Source organism: Argopecten irradians, chromosome 9 (genome assembly GCF_041381155.1).
Source record: "Argopecten irradians isolate NY chromosome 9, Ai_NY, whole genome shotgun sequence".
Taxonomy (NCBI): domain Eukaryota; kingdom Metazoa; phylum Mollusca; class Bivalvia; order Pectinida; family Pectinidae; genus Argopecten; species Argopecten irradians.
In genome coordinates, this window is record NC_091142.1 from 32,731,462 (window position 1) to 32,751,521 (window position 20,060).

At 36.3% G+C, this 20,060-nt stretch overlaps 1 pseudogene; it reads left to right on the forward strand.

Moving 5' to 3' along the window:
- The window catches only part of LOC138330713 (all-trans-retinol 13,14-reductase-like), a 40,786-nt pseudogene extending 22,874 nt beyond the window's left edge, over positions 1 to 17,912 (forward strand).
- Positions 17,913 to 20,060: the final 2,148 nt, after the last annotated feature.

Genomic DNA, 20,060 nt, shown 5'->3' on the forward strand with positions numbered 1-20,060 from the left:
CTGGGATATTATCTTTGGAATGCAATGGGATAATTTGTAAATTGTCGATGTTTACTGGTTTTAAAACATTTACAAAACATAAATAATCATAGGTCATGAGCATTTGAGTTTCCATGTAGGAGATAATAACATTTTCATCCCATACAACTTCACGTTAAATATGAATTCTTCATTTATATACACATTGTGATTGTTGTAGTAAAAGTTGTGAGTTAGAGTTGTAGTTAGAATTACACGTTATTTCCACTCGGCTCTGATACGCTCAGTATAAGTATTGAATATATTGGATGCATCAATGAGGTGTTGAGAAGAATCGGAAATAAAAAATATCTGAGATTTTAATAAGATTGATTTCAAGTGACCACTTTATTTGATGGTAGTTGACTTGATTCTAAATAATAACAATGTAGAATTGTAGAGAATTGGTTTATGTTGGTTAATTTCTACTTCAGTAAAACTAGTCTTTTACACGCTTACAGCGAATTGATGGTTATAAAATAGTACATTTCACACCTGGTAAGGTTCTTATAATATATTTGCAATGCGTGTATATATAACTTTTCATAAAACGAAAGTCCACAACTTTGTTATAATCTTTCTTTAATTATGTACTAAAAAACCTACTTCTGTAAAACAATTTTCCTTTGGCAGTCTCTTATTTTCGCGATTTACGTTTCAAAAATATGTTCGCGGAGATCAACTTTCGCGGATGTGAAAATCAATGACATTCCGATGTACGTCTGAGAAGATATTAATTCGCGGATGTGAAAATTCAATGACATTCCGATGTACGTCTGAGAAGATGTTAATTCGCGGATGTGAAAATTCAATGACATTCCGATGTACGTCTGAGAAGATATTAATTCGCGGATGTGAAAATTGAATGACATTCCGATGTACGTCTGAGAAGATGTTAATTCGCGGATGTGAAAATTCAATGACATTCCGATGTACGTCTGAGAAGATATTAATTCGCGGATGTGAAAATTCAATGACATTCCGATGTACGTCTGAGAAGATGTTAATTGCGCGGATGTGAAAATTCAATGACATTCCGATGTACGTCTGAGAAGATATTAATTCGCGGATGTGAAAAACCAATTACATTCCGATGTACGTCTGAGAAGATATTAATTCGCGGATGTGAAAATTTGAATGACATTCCGATGTACGTCTGAGAAGATAATAATTCGCGGATGTGAAAATTGAATTACCTTCCGATGTACGTCTGAGAAGATAATAATTCGCGGATGTGAAAATTGAATCACATTCCGATGCACGTCTGATAAGGTATAAATTAACGGAACTTTTTACTGTATTCGCAAAAGTAAATTGATTTGTAATATGCTATTGAGAAACTTAAATCATGAAACCACGTAATGAAACAATTATGATTTCATAGATAAAATAGTCCCTCAGTGTACTTGAATTTTTAAGGGAGTGTTGGTATGTCGAATTATAGGGATTAAGTTGAATGAATTTTCATATGAAATAAATTACGTTAAACTTATTGTATGGTATGCTATCGATTGGGGATACTACTTGAAACCACTAGATATGATAGAACATAAAAAAGAATGGAAATCTACATCAATAGTTATCATTTATATCCAATAAGGAGACTTGATAGTTTAGGTACAGATGTGGCAAACAGGAAAATAAAACTGTTAAATGTGTTATATATAGTCCGTGTTCAGTATTTCACGTTATCCGTGACCTTGTGCATAATGGATAAGTGTGCACAGTACAAACTTCCGGTTACATCGTTATAACGACCTCAACTCAAGAAGGGCATTTTTTACTACAATTTGATGGTAAGGTAGATTCATAACAGACTGAATATGTAGTGTGTGGGGGACATTTTAATATAGAAACAAAAGATTCGTTGTAGGTGTCCAGCTGACATATGACACGATAACAACCGAAACACATTTTGTCTTCAGCTTTGATTTTGGTTCGGAGGTAGGCCTACAGTACATCCAACGATGAACAAAATAATTGTTAGATACGCGTCTGTCCTGTACGGATGTTATTAAGGATTAATCTCTTATTTTGCTTAGTTTATGAGATGATAAACCCAATGGAGAACGAGGTAAATTGCTTAAACGCGAAGCGTTTACGTACAATTTACCGACTTTATCATCTCATAAAGCAAATTAAGAGGTTAATCCTTATATTTACAGTATTTTCCATATAATCAACAAAAACGTCAGATACAATAATTTACCTGTGTTATTCGCCGTCAAATTTATACTGCCGTCATGTTGATCCATGCACAACAGCCATTCAAAAAAACGCGCCATTGACTGACCGCTTAATCCTGCCCTTTTTTCAATGACGTCACAAAAATAGTTTTCATATTTCACTTATTTTATTCATGTCAAATAACAATAATACATTAAAAAATGCGTCTTATTGTATGTCTCAGATTGTCTCGTACATGTGTTATTTGTAAAGATTGGCATGTGATTTTGTGGAATGTCAAAGGAAGTCCGCCAATATTTACATGCATCCATACGTACCGATTCGGGTCACGTTCTGCACTCAAGTTATTTGGAAATAAACAGATCTGCCTCAACATAGTTTATCGATACAGAAACAGTGGTAATTGTAAATATTTATCTATTACATTATACTCAGAATCTAAAAGAAAGGGGATACATTAGCATTAGATGGCGTAACTGTATCAAGTCACGTCCTGGTATTTATCTATTCATTATAATATCCAAATTAACTAAGACTTTCTTAGTTCTTATTATTAGCATTCCAATATAGTTAACAATATTAGAATGAAAACAATTCATAGGATGTGACATTATAGGGGATGTACATCACAGAATTTTGTCGTTTCGTAGATTTTGCCATGGAGATGGTTTGAAATTTGATCAAACGTAAAGGATAGATGAAATTATTTTAAATTGTATTTTTTGTAAACTATGAAGGCTTTCCTTGTCGCACAAAAATCAATCTACAAGCTTGTCATCATTTGTATGATAGAAATTTCAACTAAAATATTATATCGTATATAAAAACATTAAGTAATCGTAGTTTGTTACATGTATTCTTTTGCTATATTCAATTTAACATTATTCACAAATGGAATATCGTAGATGTGTCATTAGGAGAGTTTTAGAGGGCTCTGTATAATGTGATGGTATCCTGGGATGATATCGGAAACAATAATAGCGTGTAATTGTTGTTTTCTTATGAAGGTATTCCTAGGTGACCCCGCCAAGGCCAGGATGTATGACATCGTATCGGATAGGACCAAGTTGGAAGCCAGTCTCATTGAGAAGTTCCCAACAGAGGAGGAGGGCATACGGAAACTGATGCAATATTTCAAGGTTACTATCAAAACTAATTTCAGATCAAAGGTTATAGAAACATTTGGTAGAAACAGCTCTATATAAATTCCCTGGTGATAGAATGACAAAACAAAAAACAATATTTAGCATTTCACTCATTATTTTATACAGCCCTTTGAAAATATCCGTTTATTATTTTGCTTTTCCAATTTGAACGACAGAACCGGAATAATATGAGCACTGACTGTTTCAGTCATGATTCGTTATACTTCTTTATTTCCCGTTAAGTATATGATCTCGGAAATTTTAGTGAGTCTTTGTTCCGTCCGTGCCCACGTTTTCTTTGAAAATATTTCTTTACCTATGTTGACCTAGTTACAGGACACACTGACTTAGTGACTTTTCAAGGTCACGATATCATGGTTCTCATGTTAACTTTGAATTTAGGTAACAATAAAAGGACTAAAACATATAAAAACGCTGGTGTAATTGAGTGTGTAGGACTGTCTAATCGCGTGACATAATATTTTTGTGTTGGACTGTGACATCGAGTGTAATAATTTGTTTTGTGCAGGACTGTAAGGAGTTCATGGATGGATACTTCGTCCTCAAGTTTCTACCCAAATGGATTGTAGGAATACTGACCTACACAGGGCTATACAGCAAGCTGTTCAAAAGCTACTCCAAGTACGTGTCTGTCACTACGAAAGAAATACTGGATCGTTGTACCGATAATGAGGAACTAAGAGCGGTGGTCACCTATATCTTTGGTGACTATGGTGAGTCAAGGCTGTTACACTATAATACTTAACACTTCTTACTTTCTACTTACTCAACTTGATATGGACAATAAAAATGGTAATGTCATAATAAACAATGAGTTATCAATTAAGCATATGTTGTTAGAAAAGTTTTGCGTGATAAAGATGGACAAATTACTTCGATTCAGAGACGCGAAAACATGGCCGCCTTATATGGAAAATCTTGTAACGCCAATAAATCCTTAAAGATAAGATAAATACTATCTAATATTATAAGGGATTCTACAGTTGATGTATTTGAGATACAAAGTACTGTATAAAGTTCGCTTATCTAATGTTTATTTCTAAGAAGCATCTGCACTGGTTTTGAAAACCCAAGTATTCTCATTTTGCGTGAAAACTGATAGGTTTTTAACTATTCATTAAGGTATTGTACCTTCCGAGTCCTCGTTTGGACTGATAGGTTTTTAACTATTCATTTAGGTATTGTACCTTCCGAGTCCTCGTTTGGACTGATAGGTTTTTAACTATTCATTTAGGTATTGTACCTTCCGAGTCCTGATAGGTTTTTAACTATTCATTTAGGTATTGTACCTTCCGAGTCCTCGTTTGGACTGATAGGTTTTTAACTATTCATTTAGGTATTGTACCTTCCGAGTCCTCGTTTGGACTGATAGGTTTTTAACTATTCATTTAGGTATTGTACCTTCCGAGTCCTGATAGTTTTTAACTATTCATTTAACTTCCATTGGAGTTGATAGGTTTTTAACTATTCATTTAGGTATTGTACCTTCCGAGTCCTCGTTTGGACTGATTAGCTATAGGTTTTTAACTATTCATTTAGGTATTGTACCTTCCGAGTCTCCATTGGATGATAGGTTTTTAACTATTCATTTAGGTATTGTACCTTCCGAGTCATCGTTGGGACTGATAGGTTTTTAACTATTCATTTAGGTTTTTTTTAGGTATTGTACCTTCCGAGTCCTGATAGGTTTTTAACTATTCATTTAGGTATTGTACCTTCCGAGTCCTGATAGGTTTTTAACTATTCATTTAGGTATTGTACCTTCCGAGTCCTGATAGGTTTTTAACTATTCATTTAGGTATTGTACCTTCCGAGTCCTGATAGGTTTTTTAACTATTCATTTTAGGTATTGTACCTTCCCGAGGTCCTCGTTTGGACTGACCTGATAGGGTTTTTAACTGTTCAGATATAGGTATTTGTACCTCCTTCCGTGAGTCGCGGATAGGTTTTTAAACTATTCACATTTAGGTATTGGTACCTTCCGAGTCCTGAGTAGTGTTTTTAACTATTCATATTTAGGTTTTGTATCACTTTCCGTGTCCTGAATAGGTTATTTAACCATCTTAGGTATTGTTCCGAGTCCTTCGTTTGAGACCGATAGGTTTTTAACTAATTCATTTAGATTGTACCTTCCGTGTCTGATAGGTTTTTATACTATTCACATTTAGGGATTGTCACCTTCCGAGTCCTCGTTGGTATGACAGGTTTTTTAATTCTTCATTTAGGTATGTGTTACCTTCCGAGTCCTCGTTTTGGACGTTTGTATTGTACCTTCCGAGTACCTTCGTTTGGACGTGATAGGTTTTTAACACTAGTCCTCATCGTGACTGATAGTTTTTGCACTATTTATTTAGGTATATGTACCTACCGAGTCCTTATAGATGGTTTTAACTACATTTTACGTCCGGGGCGGTTCGTTTAGTGTTTTTAACTATACAAATTGTACCTTCCGTTCCTCGTTTGGACTCTCACGTGATGAATGCACTACTGCCCTACTTCTGTTATAAAAGGAAGCTGGGGGCGGTTAAAAAGGGGGTCCAGTACTGACAAAGGCGCCCCGGTCTCTAGGATACTGACGGATTCTCTCGACAAGCGCATGGTAACGTTGTTATAATGTTTCAAATGATCTAATGCCCCCATGCTATGAAATCACATTTGTAATTAATATATGGAATTTAAAAACAAATTTCTTGAGAATAATAACCCGTTTTCTGTTTTCTGTCTAGCATAGTATTGATATCTTCTAGATGGGAAAGGTTGTATAGGAAAAGGTACGATTTTGTAGTTTTGGTTGTGCATAAAAAAAGATTTTAGCTTTATCTAATTTACGAATATTTACAACTGGATAAGAAAAAATTTTCGTGTACAAGAGGAGAATATAATACATAAATATACTAAAAGTGCATGAGATAGAGAGAGGAGGGATGAGAGTGACGAGAATGAGAGAGGGTAGATGAAGGTGGGGTTGCATATAAAGTATGCTTGGGCATTTCAGACATACTTTTATAACCTTTTAGTTTTGTTTCTTTAACTTTCATCTCTTCTGTCTTCGGTTTGTTTTAATTGATATTTTGACTTGACAGACTTTCATTTTTAATTTTGTTTCTTTCAACATTGACTTCTTGACAATGTTCTTACCTTGTCTTTTTACAGGTGTGGAAGTAAAAACAAAGGAAGCTACCGTGAACATTTACGCAAAACGTATCATATCCGATGCTGGGCTTGTTAATACCTTCTTTAAACTCCTTCCTCAGGAAATCGCGTCTAAATCATGTACGGTTTATATATGTATCTGCGGATGTATATGTTACGTAGATGGCTGTGTTTCAAAACTGATTCTGAACGGAATAGAAAGTTTTTTTATTTTGTTTAAAATAAAACAGATCCTTAAACATGCTTTACAATCCGTCAAGGTTGGTTTGTCCATGTATTTTTCTGGTCGTATTTCGCAGAGTTTCGTCCGAAGAAAGATGGACCATTTTTACTGATCATTTGATTTAATGTTTAGCATTGTTATGTTTTATTCTATGAAAGTTGTAGTTAAATTATCATAGAACAAATTGAAACAAACCATACGGTTAATGGCTTTTTGTAGGTATTTACCCAATGGTTTCAGCAGGTAGTGGCAACAGTGTGGCGTTCCTGACAGCTTTTATTGGACTTACTGGTACCAAGGAAGAACTTTGAACCCTCAAGTCCCACAATATGTGGGGCATTTACGCGGTAGGGTTACTCACAATATAATGGGCATTTACGAGATTAAGATAGCTTACCATATTGTGGGCATTTTACGAGGTAGGGTGACTACATTATGTGGGCATTTACGAGGTAAGATAGCTACAAAATTTGGGCATTTTACTGAGGTAGGATTTACTAAAATATGTATAAGCTACAATATTGTGGGCATTTACGAGGTAGGGTTACTACAATAATGTGGGCATTTACGATGTAGAGTTAAGATAGCTAATATGGATAAGGAGATTTACGATATGTAGGGATTACTAAAATATGGTGAGCATTTTACGAGTAAGGTGAGGACAATAAGTGAGCATTTACGAGGTAAGATAGCAGCAATATGTTGAGCATTACGTGGTAGGTGACTACAATATAAGTGAGCAAGTACGAGAGAAAAGTAGCTAACAATATAGGTTGCATTTACGAGGGAAGATAGTACAATGACATGTGGGCATATACGAGGTAGGGTTACTAATAATAGGTTGGGCGTTTACGAGGTTAATTACTATTATATGTGATCCGTTTACGAGGTTAGATAGCTACAATATGGGGCATTTACGAGAGCATGTACGAGGTAAGATAGCTACAATATTTGGGCATGTACGAGGGTAAGATAGCTACAATATTTGGGCATTTACGGGGTAGAGTTACTAAATTATGTATAGACTTCAATATGTGGGGCATTTACGGGGTTAGGGTTTCTACAATATGTGAGCATTTACGAGGTAAGATAGCTGCAATATGTGAGCATTTACGAGGTAGGATTACTACAATATATGGGCATGTACGAGGTAAGATAGCTACAATATGTGGCATTTACGAGGGAAGATAGCTACAATATGTGTGGCATTTACGAGGTAGGGTTACTACAATATGTGGTGGTAGATTTACTAGGTAGGCATTTACGAGGTAGGATAGCTACAATATGTGGGGCATTTACGAGGTAAGACTACAATATGTGGCATTTACGAGGTAAGATAGCTACAATATGTGGGCATTTACGAGGTAGGATTACTACAATATGTGGGCATGTACGAGGTAAGATAGCTACAATATGTGGGCATTTACGAGGTAGGGTTACTACAATATGTGGGCATTTACGAGGTAAGATAGCTACAATATGTGGGCATTTACGAAGTAGGGTTACTACAATAATGTGGGCATTTACGAGGTAGAGATTTACCTATATGTGGGGCATTACGAGGTAGGGTTACTACAATATGTGATGCATTTACGAGGTAAGAGTTTCTACAATATGTGGGGGCATTTACGAGGTATACTTTTACTACAATATGTGGATAAAGTGTATTAAATATATAATTTCGAGGTAGGATTACTATGTAATATATGTGAGCATTACGAGGTAAGATAGCTATATATGATGAGGATGAATAAGTGGACAATATAGATGATGTGGCATTTACGAGATGTACTCACAATTCATGGGCATCGAGGTAATTAGGGCATTTACGAGGTAAGATAGCTACAATATGTGGGCATTTACGAGGAAGGGTTACTATAATATGTGGTCGTTTACGAGGTTAGATTACTACAATATGTGGGCATTTACGAAGTACGATAGCTACAATATGTGGGCATTTACGAGGTAGCATAGGGTTACTGTAATATGTGAGCATTTACAAGGTAGGGTTTCTACAATATGTAGGCATTTACGAGGAAGGGTAGCTACAATATGTGGATATTTATATGCACTTAACTAAGTGTCAAATGATGCACACCCCGTGGCCTAACTGAAAAACGAATTAACTCATGATTAGTCTATGTATAAAAGTGAGCTGTATCACACTGAGAAATGTTTTTTTCTAAAAATGAAATATTCCTTGTTGATATTTGAGATGAGATGATCACAATTCATGATACAGGTAATTTTAAATCACACAACCTTTTATATTCCTCAGAATTGACCAAGAGAACGCCATGAAGGAATACCTTGCACTATCTCCAGACCAACTAGAAGGCTATGAAATCCCATTGATGTTTGCGTCGTTTCCATCCGCCAAAGACCCGTCATGGGAAGCACGAAATCCAGGTATGTATATATCCTAGGACGAAGCTGAATGGAAAGAGAACTTAAAGCTGGTATATGTTATGGTGTAAAATAAAACATTGGTTTGATCATTCAATTATTTTTATCTTGTCGGCTTCACGTAAATCGTATGCTAACTAGCCATATCTCGACCTTGAAAAAGTGGGTTATTTCTGTACTCGTGGAATATTCTGTTAAAAACAAACGCCTATACTAAATTTAATTGAAAATTTGATTCTTGAATTCTTATTGTATACTAAATTTAATTGAAAATTTGATTCTTGAATTCTTATTGTATTTCAATGATTTTTTTCACATTGTCATCTGCTATTAAAATATCGCGTTTAGCGATAATGTTGACTCAAAAGATTGATGAAAACTGTGTACAATAGTGTTTACCGCTTTCCATTGATCCTACCAAGCAAATAATTTCTTCAGACAGGAATATTCGAAATTTTTCCGGTGCGAGATTTTTCTTTCTCACCCTAGGTTAAAGACAAGTTGCATGAGAGCTTTACACGTACTTAACAACTGTATGACATCATGACAATACTATCAATACATCGCGGAAATTATTATAACGTCACGACAACAATGAAATGACGTCACAACGAATACCACGACTACAATTCATCGAGGTTACGTCATCCTCGCTTACATTAGTGACCCGTCATTATAAGAGAGAACAAAGTGGTGCACAGGATTAGTGAAAAGAATAATTCACCCTCTTAGGGATGAGGCAGTGGATCTCAATTATCGGGGTAATATTCGACACAGTCTCGTGTTTGACAAGTTAAGAATCTCACCCCTATGGTTCAGGTTTTCTTGTTATGTCTCATCCGAAAGGGGTGAAAGGTTCAATGAGTCTCCTTGTCACGGAAATGATGTGGTTTTCCGTTGTCACGGAAATGATGTGGTTTTCCGTTGCCACGGTAATTATATGGTTTTCCGTTGTCACGGTTATCATGTGGTTTTCTGTTGTCACGGTAATTATGTGGTTTTGCGTTGTCACGGTGATTATGTGGTTTTGCGTTGTCACGGTAATTATGTGGTTTTCCGTTGTCACGGTAATTATATGGTTTTCCGTTGTCACGGTGATTATGTGGTTTTGCGTTGTCACGGTAATTATGTGGTTTTCCGTTGTCACAGTTTATTATGTGGTTTTCCGTTGTCACGGTAATTATATGTGGTTTTCCGTTGTCACGGTAATTATGTGGTTTTCCGTTGTCACAGTTTATTATGTGGTTTTCCGTTGTCTCGGTAATTATGTGGTTTTCCGTTTCATATTGTTGGTTTTCAGTTGTCAGGAAATATGTGGTTTTCCGTTGAGTCAACGGTAATTATGTGGTTTTCCGTTTTTCACGGTTATGTGGTTTTGCGTTGTCTCATTAATTATGTGGTTTTCGTTGTCACGGTAATTATGTGGTTTTCCGTTGTCACGGTGATTATGTGGTTTTTTTGCGTTGATTAATTATGTGGTTTTCCGTTGTCACGGTTTATTATGTGGTTTTCCGTTGTCACCGGTGAAATTATGTGGTTTTCCGTTGTCACGGTGATTTATGTGGTTTTGCGTTGTTAAGGTAATTATGTGGTTTTCCGTTTTCATTAATTATGTGGTTTTCCGTTGTCACGGTAATTATGTGGTTTTCCGTTGTCACGGTAATTATTGGTTTTCGTTGTCACGTAATTAATATGTGGTTTTCCGTTGTCACAGTTAATTATGTGGTTTTCCGTTGTCACGGGAAAATTATGTGGTTTTCCGTTGTCACGGTGATTATGTGGTTTTGCGTTGTCACGGTAATTATGTGGTTTTCCGTTGTCACGGTAATTATGTGGTTTTCCGTTGTCACGGTAATTATGTGGTTTTCCGTTGTCACGGTAATTATGTGGTTTTCCGTTGTCACGGTAATTATGTGGTTTTCCGTTGTCACGGTAATTATGTGGTTTTCCGTTGTCACGGTAATTATATGTGGTTTTCCGTTGTCACGGTGATTATGTGGTTTTCCGTTGTCACGGTAATTATATGTGGTTTTCCGTTGTCACGGTAATTATGTGGTTTTCCGTTGTCACGGTAATTATATGGTGGTTTTCCGTTGTCACGGTAATTATGTGGTTTTCCGTTTTCACGGTAATTTGTGGTTTTCCGTTGTTAAGGTAATTATGTGGTTTTCCGTTGTCACGGTGATTATGTGGTTTTCCGTTGTCACGGTAATTATGTGGTTTTCCGTTGTCACGGTAATTATGTGGTTTTCCGTTGTCACGGTAATTATGTGGTTTTCCGTTGTCACGGTGATTATGTGGTTTTCCGTTGTCACATTAATTATGTGGTTTTCCGTTGTCACGGTTTATATGTGGTTTTCCGTTGTCACGGTAATTATGTGGTTTTCCGTTGTCACGGTAATTATATGTGGTTTTCCGTTGTCACGATGATTATATGGTTTTGCGTTGTCTCATTAATTATGTGGTTTTCCGTTGTCACGGTGATTATGTGGTTTTCCGTTGTCACGGTAATTTATGTGGTTTTCTGTTGTCACGGTAATTATATGTGGTTTTCCGTTGTCGCGGTGATTATGTGGTTTTCCGTTGTCACGATAATAATGTGGTTTTCCAACTCAATGAGATTTTTAATCGTGAGCAAATTCTAAAACGATCCCGCTACGATCTTGATTGTCGCAGTGTTCTTGCGGTCTTGGATAGAGTTGTAGATTGTATATCCAAAATGATAGTGACTGATTGTATATCCAAAATGATAGTGACTTGAATATTCCCGTGTAGAATTTTTCATTATAATTCTGTGAGACATAACAGGAATGTTAACAAAAAGAAAAAAGACATTTAGCTTTTTTTATTATTATTTAGGGAAGAGCACATGTCTGATTATAACTCTAGCCAACACTGAATGGTTCACGCGATGGAAGGATCAGAAGGTGAAGCGTCGAGGGGACGAGTATAAATGACCTAAAGAACTCGATCGGGAGACAGATGTGGTCACAACTCACCAAAATTAACCCTAAACTGGAAGGCAAGGTAAATATATATATTTATCCTGCAAACTGTCCCACATACTGACCGATAACTACTGCCGGATAAACTTGTGCTTTATCCGTCAATACGAAATGCTTTATCCGTTAATACGATCACGTGAATTTGTTCCATGACGGAACTTTTTTAACTTGACCCAAAACTTGAACCTTCCATTGAATGAAACGTCATTCAGTCCCGCAAAAACGTGACGTCACATTCACCGAAATGACGTCATTTTTACGATATCGAAAATATCGTATGGCGGTGTCGTCTTTTTCTTGGCTCATGCAAAGGTATGTATTGTTAAGTAATTCTTTAATGGGTATTGGTTGTTATTTGAGTATTTTCATTTCCTTTCAGTGATATTATCACACTGAATAGAATATTACGGTTACTGTTTGTGAATTCGCTTATTTATTTCCCACGGCAGTAAAAAGGAGTACACTCTCATTCGGTTAAGTGAATGAATCTTTACCTTACGGTTACTGTTTGTGAATGCGCTTATTTATTTCCCATGGCAGTAAAAATGAGTACACTCTCATTCGGTTAAGTGAATGAATCTTTACCTCCGCATCAAAGAAGCGTCTCGCTTCGAGCGAAACAAAGTAAATAACTGTCAATTTGCTTTCGTTTTGAATGTCATAATGGTTGCAGGATAAACAGAATACACGGTTAGTATCTTACAATACAAGTTTTATTTTGGTGCTCGCAACCAACTTCAGCCCTCCAGATGACTCGGCAAAGCCTCGTCATCTCGGCTTTCCTTAGTCTCGCACCAAAATAAACCTTGTATTGTAAGATACTAACCATGTATTCTCTATATATATAGGTACTCGATCGAGAGACAGATGTGGTCAAAACTCACCGAAATTAACCTTAAACTAGAGGGCAAGGTAAAGATATGTACTCATTCGGGAGACAGATGTGGTCACAACTCACCAAAGTGTAACAATATCCATATACATAAATTTGCGTAAAACATATTTTCCAATCTGAAGAAAATGTTAGGAATTGTCAGAACATGGTTGTTTTTATCTTTTTTATACTTATGTATATTTATTTATTGATATTGTTCTTTTACATATAACTTATCTAGTAAAGTTCGGCACAATAACCATATCTTGGTTTCTTTTGAAGGAAAAGCTACATCGGCATATACATTTTACGTTAAAGGGGCCGATTCTCTGTGGGATATTATCTAGAGATCGACTAAACCTAGTGTGCTTTTATTGGATAAATGCTGCACTTTTTGAGCAGCTTCTTCTCGGCAGAAAGAGTCGCCTTATTGAGCAGCTTCTTCTCGGCAGAAAGAGTCGCCTTATTGAGGTTATTGTCAAGAGTTCCACTATACAAGAAGAAAAAAATACGAACATACCACAGTCTCCCAAAACATACACTTCGCACTACATATACACTGCACATTACATGTATGGGAGGCCGTACTTACATGACCCTGGCTGTTAATAAGACGTTAATTAATCAAATAATACAACAAAGAAACGAATGAACTATATGGATTGAGTTTGACATTATTCTGATTACAGGAACAATTTATAGAGATGGGTACACCCCTAAGTAACGCACACTACCTAGGATCTACCCAGGGTGAAATGTATGGGCTCCAGCACAGTATAGAAAGATTTCTACCCCCGGCAGCCATGCACCTCCGCGCGGAAACTGACATTCCTGGGCTCTATCTGACAGGTAAATGGGTACTATTATCAAATACAGGAATTATAAAATTCGATGAAACACTCCTTAGTGATGTAAGATGTATGCTGATTATTTTAAACGTCACGTGATTTAATAACGGCTATCATGGAAATTAAGCATATGATTGGTCAACATTTTCCAATTAAGCAGAAAGTTGCTCCATAGGGATTTGAAAAAAAAACAGACAAATACTGTGATAGTTTTCAAGACATCATGTGCAATTCGGTTACCATAGTTACCAAGCGAAACATCAAAATAAACATAAACGAATCTTGGGGGAGCTTATTTTAACGTATTTGATTTACATGGTCTATACTGAGTGGTAATGTTTTTTCAGATATCGGCTTATAGTTTTAGTTATAATAGGGCCGTGAATATCGTTTCACACCGTTTCCTAGTAATCTGGATTACGCTATTTCATGGGTTTTTTTATCAGGACAAGACATACTTACTGCTGGTCTTACTGGAGCCTCGTTTGCAGCACTACTCTGTGCGTCTTCAATACTCAACCGAAACCTCCACGACGACTTATCTCAGCTAATGAAGGACATGAAGAAGTCGGCGTAGGTCGACGATTTATCTCAGCTACCGAATGACAGCAAGAAGTAAGCCTAGGTCGGACATCCAAAACATAGCCGGCTAGCAAGTGCATTTACTGCCTGTTTTTGTTTTGTTTTCGAATCTGTGATATCGTTTTGTGTATGTATTTTGAATTGGCGTGTTTGCTCATCTTATTAATTTGCGAAAGAGAATAACTTTTCAAACAAATGCATAACTTTCAACTTCTGCCAGTTATTAAGTTGCATGATCTATTTCAACTATTCAGCTTCCTTACTATATAGTATATAGTAATATTGAGTAAATTTATTTATTATATACTTATGATATATCAGCAAGCATTATTACATTGCGGCGTTATCTTAGTTACAACATTTACAGTTTGCACTAACATGGACTCAATAACCATGCTTTCTAGTATTATCATTATCAGTATATAATGTTAGCACAACACTTGCGGCGATTCTATTGTTACGTGAATAGTCGATGGCGTAGTAACGTGAGGTCATGACCCCACTTTTGGCGGGAACATATGAATGACTCGATTCCAATCAGCTGTTCAATCGAATTCGTTGACGATGACCGGAGAGAAAAAAATATGGGTATTTTAATAAAAAAATATGCAACTGCCGCGGGAAACATGATATTCATTTACTTGAAAAACTGTAAATATAAGGAAGAGATGTTTATTTTGTTGAGATTATGAAGGTGTAATGATAATGGAGCCCGTGTAAATTTTATGTAACCCGGCTTCGCCGGGGTTACACAATTTACACGTGCTCCATTATCATTATACCCTCATAACCCCAACAAAATAAAAATCTATTCCTTAAATATTAATGAATTATCTCATCTTCAATAATTTATCATAATGAACTTTTTAATTTGAAGTGTTTACATTGTCTTCATGTTGACATTGTTGTACAACATGACAGTGAACAAACAACACAGTATTGTCATATCATATAAATTATTATTACTTTTTTCTATTTAAGTCAGTTAAAATAGCATTTAATCTCCCTCTTATAGGTGTTATTTTGTCAGAAATCCAGTGTCAGAAATCCAGTGAATACTTATGATGATATAAAAACGAATTTGTGCTTAGTTTTGTGTGTGAACGAATCAATTCATATCGTATGTACGTACGTTGTAAACATTTATTTGTGGGTTTAATGTTATGAACAAGTTTCTTCTGTTACACGTGACTAGATTTATGTATTTTGTATTTACGTAAACGGAAGGGAGTCTTATTAATTCTAGAAAAATCTAGGAAAAGGATGCAGACTTGCCTATTCTATAAACAGATTTACGTTGTATTTTGTAAATTTGTATGGTATTAACTTTATTTATAAAATATGATATGTTAACATTACCATCCACGACTGGTCGTGGACGAGTACGGACATTTAGGACATCTTATAGTTGATCAAGTAAACTTGCCATGTGTTGATATATTCTGAATTTGTGCTCTTAACAAATATTTATTTATTTATAACTATGACTGCAACTATTTGATGTGATGATGCAATTTTGTGATCATTTCAACCTCCGAATGGGGTATATTCGCTTAAATAAACCAAAGGCATTCATATGATTTGGTTATTCTTGCATGATATCATTTTATGGCAAAAATAGCCGTCCAATAATTGTCTGAACTCGCACAGAACAGATATGTACTCAAAGGGAAATATAAGATGGAAAACCAACTAAGGTTATTACTTAAATGTTTCCTTTATAATTAGTTCACAGCAAATATTCTAATTAATGGCCCTCTTATTTCTACAAAGTAAATATCCTAATTACTGACCCATTTGTTTCTGCACAAAAAATATCCTAATTACTGACCATCTGGTGTCTTCACAGTAAATATCTTAATTACTTACCCTTTATATAAAATTAACTAACCGATATCAACTACAGATTAACCCCTGCACACATAGCAATCTTAAGTGTCAAAAGGTGAATGCTAAACTATTTCAGAACTAAGATTGTTGGGCCTTTTATGCCTGATACCCTTCCTGTTATTTATGGTTCTATCAATCAAATACGTGACCGATAGGCTATTTATATATTTTGATGTTTTGAGTAGGACGTTAACTGCACAAAACAAATACTAATACACATATCAAATCAAAAGGATTATTACAATTAAATGTTTATTTGTAATTTATGCCAATCAGTGCGGTAACTACCTCGTCTTGATAACAAACATATTGGTTTATATACCAACACGTACCAATGCTGTCAGATCCACCTTGGGTTACTTTAAAGTTAGATATTGTAATTTTCTGTCTGCTATTCAAATGACCAATTAAAATGGTTAATATCTCAGTAGGGGATGTATAAACATGATCTTACTGGTGAAAGTCCCTGGTGAATGTAACGTTTGAGTGGCTGGAAGGCACTTGACAATCCCTAACTGTATGAGGAAACCATTTTTTTATTTCCAGGGCTTACGATAACTTACGATCTCTACACATGTGGATTATGTTTTTACAAAACTGATGGCTCTGTTTGCTACATCAGATAAACAGGTATTTTGGTCCTTTGATGTACATCAATAGGAAACGTATAATGGTACATTGTATGACGTTTAAATTGGGCTTCACTTTCTTTAAGTCTTCAAAGGAAGTCTGCGGGCCATTGATTGGTCTGTTTTGTTTCTCCTGAACTCCCTTCGGTTTTGCTATGACGTTCCAGGGGTGTAGAGACCGTGAGTAATCGTAACCTCTGGAAATCCGGGATTGAAGAAACCCATTGCTGGCCAATAAGTCCAGTTTTTTTGTGTGATACAAAGCTATTTACCATATATGTACCAAAGAAAAGCAGTTATACCCACAAAAGTCTAAGTCTCTGATACTTGTAGTGATGATATACCTGTTTCATACTGAAATTTATATATCAAGTTCATGTTTTGTGTGTACGTTATGTCGTGAAAGGGGATTCAGAAAAGGAAAGAGTACACCACGTTTCTATTTTTTGTAACTATAATTATTCATATTAAATTTGATGACGTATATGTAAAGGAATGTGTGTGTTACCCTAAGAAGAGCTTGTTTTTGTTAAGTAAGTGAATGTAATATGCTGGTAATATTATTATCGAGCTCCATCGATCAAGGGCGGTAACTCGTAGAGCTATTTAACATGAACTACCAACCGCCGAATTTCTTCATTTCACGGGAAGATAAAAGCATGTCTAAATGAAATTTAAGTACAGGCGCAAGCCCTATAACATGTCGATGGTAGTGGTATTTGAGAGAAATTATTTTGAACTATTAGACAACAAGGTGGAAAAGATCAGTGAGTTTATCCTATCGCATACAGAATCAGAAATGTTGTAAGGATATAATAGCGATTTGATCATTTTTTTTTACAAAATTGATACACGATACGTGTTATAATTATTAGTGAGAAGCTATGATTTAATTACGTGAATCATTAAATAAAGTTTATTGCTAAAATTACACGTTTACATCATGCTATTTTATTGTTTACTGTAAAACACAGTTATAATATATTTGATCGCGATCAAAACACGGGATTCTAATCCAGGAAAATTATCATGTTATCGATCAGACGATCACTTTCATACGTTTTCTCTTCGCATCAATTTGAAATATCTGTACAGACTGAACGAACGGTCGAAAGAACAAAGAAACGCACGCCCGAGAGAAAGAAAGAAAATGATAAATACCGAACGAAAAGAGCAAACGAACAAACAAGAGGCCCAGAGGGCCTGTATCGCTCACCTGTTTTTTTGTTAGTAATTATCACAAGACTGTGAAAAACAAGCAAAATTGACTACCAAAGTTTAATTTTGAATCACAACCATACAATGATGCTATTGATACCATACAAATATGCTACCCAATACATAGGTTCAGAGACAAAATAATTTATATGAAAGTAGTAGCCTAATTGACCTTTTTGACCTCGCATCTATTTCCGTCTAAGGCCCCGGGGGTCAGCCCTATCATATGTACAATTTCAAATCCCAACCCTATAAGGATGCTACCATTGCATTATAAGTGCTCTTCCATTCTTAGTTGCAGAGAAGAAGTCGTTTATATGGAAATAGCCAAATTAACCCCTTTTGACCCCACCCTTCAGGCCCCCGGGGGGTCAGCCCCATCATTTGCAAAATTTTGAATCCAAACCCTATAAGGATGTAACCATTGCATTATGAGCGTAATCCCATGTTAAGTTGCAGAGAAAAAGTCATTTATATGAAAATTTACCACTTTTGACCCCGCCCCTCAAGCCCCCGGGGGTCAGCCCTATCATTTGAATAATTTGGAATCCCCACCCTATAAGGATGCTACCATTGCATTATGGGTGCTATATCATGCTTAGTTGCAGAGAAGAAGTCATTTATATGGAAATAGCCAAATTGACCCCTTTTGACCCCGCCCCTCAGGCCCCCGGGGGGTCAGCCCTATCATTTGCACAATTTTGAATCCCCACACTATAAGGATGCTACCATTGTATTATGGGTGCTATACCATGCTTAGTTTCAGAGAAGAAGTCATTTATATAGAAATAGCCAAATTTGCCCCTTTTGACTCCGCCCCTCAGGCCCCCGGGAGGTCAGCCCCATCATTTGCACAATTTGGAATCCCCACCCTATAAGGATGCTACCATTGCATTATGGGTGCTATACCACGCTTAGTTGCAGAGAAGAAGTCATTTATATAGAAATAGCCAAATTTGCCCCTTTTGACTCCGCCCCTCAGGCCCCCGGGAGGTCAGCCCCATCATTTGTACAATTTTGAATCCCCACCCTATAAGGATGCTACCATTGCATTATGGGTGCTATCTCTTGCTTAGTTGCAGAGAAGAAGTCGTTTATATGGAAATAGCCAAATTGACCCCTTTTGGCCCCATCCCTCAGGCCCCCGGGGGATCAGCCCCATCATTTGTACAATTTTCAGTTAGTGGCCAATAAGGATGCTACCAGTCATATTTTGTTGAAATCCGACCAGCGGTTATGGAGAAGAAGTCTATTGTTGACGGACGACGGACGACGGACGCCGGACGACGGACGCCGGACGCTGCGGTATCCCATAAGCTCACCTCGGTCCTTCGGACCAGGTGAGCTAAAAATAAAAAAGAACGAACGAATGAAATAATTATATACATAATGTATCTAGTTGTATACGGGTTTCAACATGTCCTTCCTTCCATCCGTCTTTTAATCTGTCTGTACACATGTCCTTACAGACAGAACACACTGCTTCCAGATATTAGTTTAATAGCTCAGACAGGCAAACAAACAAACAGACGAACAAATGACAGACGGACAGGTGGGTGGAAACGCACGATATGATGATAACAATTTGCACACATTGACGAACAAACAGCGCTGAAAAAGTTGAAAGTTAAAAACCGGATAACGATGAAATCAATATGCACTTAAATAACACATAAATAAAATGGCAACATTTTTGTTTTGCCTGCTCTATAAAGTACATTAAAGTCTTGAGTAGTCGAAGTTGGAGGGACTATATTAAAAAGTTCTACTCATCTGGACTTCGACGCATAACTGTAGACAATGACCGACAAACTATCTGTCGATTTAGCTACCTACTGGGTCTAGACCGTGACCATACTTG